This window comes from Octodon degus, unplaced genomic scaffold (assembly GCF_000260255.1).
Source record: "Octodon degus isolate 3935 unplaced genomic scaffold, OctDeg1.0 scaffold00095, whole genome shotgun sequence".
NCBI classification, from domain to species: Eukaryota; Metazoa; Chordata; class Mammalia; order Rodentia; family Octodontidae; genus Octodon; species Octodon degus.
In genome coordinates this window covers 10,907,912-10,910,784 of record NW_004524671.1, presented here as the reverse complement: position 1 = coordinate 10,910,784, position 2,873 = coordinate 10,907,912, and positions in this window count along the sequence as shown.

Here is a 2,873-nt window from a genome sequence, read left to right as displayed (position 1 = left end):
ACCTTAAAAATTTAGACTATTTATCTGGTCCATTTATAATTTGCAGTCACAAATGTGGTGTCATTGTCCTCAGCTCCACATGGTGGAAAATAATTTTATCTTCAAGAGTATCAAATTGAGCAACAGAATTCACTTTCCAGGCAGGAGCAAGGCAGGTCTCAGATGCAAATTCTCAATCTCAGATATAGATTGTGATCTCTGTCTCTGTGTGTGTGTGTGTGTGTGTGTGTCTGTCTGTCTGTCTGTCTGTCTGTCTCTCTCTCTCATACACACACACACACACACACACACACACACACACACACACGCTTTCCCTTTTCTTCCGCTTCTCCTTATTGTCACTTTTTTCCAGAAATATGGCAAATGGTGCAAGTGTTTTAGAAAAGCACCTCTCAGATCTGTAGAAGTGCAGTCACCAACTCTGTTTAATAATGCTATGCCATCCTCTCACAAAACCCTCAAAAGGAGACACAAGCCAGTGTTGTTGGATAGGATCCTTCTTAAAGTTTCACAACAAGAAAGGTTCCCTTGAGCCAACAGAGAGCAGGGATTCCATTACTGTTATGTAGCATGTTGTCTTAAATGGTAACCATCTCTCCTGTCTCCTGCGTGAAAAGTTTCAAAGGTAAGTTCAGATTATTTTCTTTCTTTAAATTTTTAGACTCAGCTGTATTTATTACCTCTTAGCCAAATGTGACCTGCGTACTCACTTCCAATCACAGGCCTTGCTCCGAATATTTTTTTAAAATAGTTCTGTGGCATCCCTAGAAATTGTCTCTCCCTTGAAACAGTACTTTTCTTTGGGAAAGAAGCCCATGCAGCTCCTGCCACCAAGTTTTCAGTATACTTCTAGAAGCCTAGTGTGGGAGGCCATTAACTGGCATCCATTTTATAATAGGGTCAGCCATTTTCTTAAGTTTCTATTCCCCTGCTGAGTTCAGTTTATGGTCCTTCTCACCTTGCCCATTCCCAGTGAATCACGTGCTATGCCCCAGGTGTTGCACCTTCCCCCATTGCCGAGATACCTGCTGACCCCAAGAGCCGAGACTTCCTCATTCCTACACCCCTTATATACACCCAGCACCTCCCCTGAATAAACAAGACTTGATCAGAATCCTGTCTTGTCTCCATTCTTCACATCTCCTGTCCTTTGTCCCCTCTTCAATTCCCTGCTCCTCCCCCAGGTGACCTTCGTTGACTGACCCGCTGGTTCCGGACAGCCTAGGACGTGTGGATTGGAACTGCTGGGAAAAGTTTTAAAAAACATCCTATAAGAAAACTCAAGCTATCTTAACAAATATTCCTTTAAACATGAGGGAATCTCAACACTTCAGAGACATAAGATTTGGTCGACTAAGGAATCTGGCTTACTAAGTAAGCAATTCAGACCTCACAAAGTTAACAGTTAAGTTACATCTTACCACAAACATCTCAACTTGTTAAACCAAGCTGAAACTACAGAAAGCACTGTGAGCTCTGCTTAGTGCCTAAAAGATCACAGTTTTACTTAAAAGTAGAAAGAAATCTTATTTTCCCCATAAAAGCATGTACCTTCTCTTTTAGTCAAGGGTGTAGAAAAATGCTTCCTTGTAAATATTATTATCTGCTCCCTGTGTTTCTTGTCACAATTTTGTACTTTGTCATTTTGCTCCCCACCTTCATTTTATTACTACTTTTATATAACAGGTTGCCAAAATTCTGATCATATCTTTAAATCAGTTATAACTCCCTTAGCCATATAGATAGTCTATTCCTTTTCCATCAAAGAATGATTATATTTGCTAGAAGGATCCTGAACTTTGGAAACAAATGCATGCCAAGTTCTAGTCCTACTGCTTAGTTTTGGTATGAGCATAAGAAAGTTATTAAACCAAGTTATTAAACTTGTACCTTGAGATGGTACAAGTTTGGCAAGTCATGTTGGCTCTTGATAGTAGCCAAACAATCAGTATTTTATCTAATTCCACCCATCCTTGGAGCCCAGCCTTATAAGATCAAATTCCTGCTCAGCACGCACTGGCTTTGGGAGTGGGGACAAATTACCCCATGCTTCTAAATTCCAGCATTTTATCTGTAAAAAATGAATCCATAATGAAACCTATCTCATTGAACTATTGTATTAAATGAATGCTTCACAAACTTCCTAGAAAATAAGTGTCTAATACATATCAATGATTCATTTAATAAATGTCTTGGGACTGATAGATACTTTGGGAAAATTTATATATATTCTGCATTTCTCTCTAGACTCTTATTTAATATCTTTACTACTTTCTTTCCTAGACTCTTCTTTCAAGCTGTTAGGCTCATCTCAGTTAGGACCCCATTACTTGCTATCCCTTCCATCTTATTATCAAAAACGTTCTCTACAGATGAAGGGTAAAGTTCACTACCAAAGAAAGAACAGGGTGGAGCACAATATGAGCTAAAAGTTGGCTGTGATTTGAGGTTAGAAACTTAAGAACATCAACCAAACTCCAAGTGAAGCCAAAGCCAGCCTGACTACACAGCAAACCTTGCCTCAAATAAAATAAAAGCACAGAAAGGCAAAGGGAAACATTTCAAGTACTGCAACGCCACATAGAGTTTGTTCTAATCACATGATCTGAGATGCACTGCACCAGAGTTTCTAGTCACCACAATTAATCTCTAAGCTGAGAGAGGCAGGGGACATGTGAATAACGATTAGAAGAGGCTAAATTCAAACAAGGCACACGAGCTCGCCGTGACGCTGGTCACACAGCAAGCGACAGCGCACATGAACTGATGGGAAGGATCAGTGGACGGAGAGACGCAGGGCCAGCGTTTGGGCCTGGTGTGCAGTCGTCCCACGCTAGTGTAACCGGAAAATGTGAGGGCCAGCAAGGGACCAG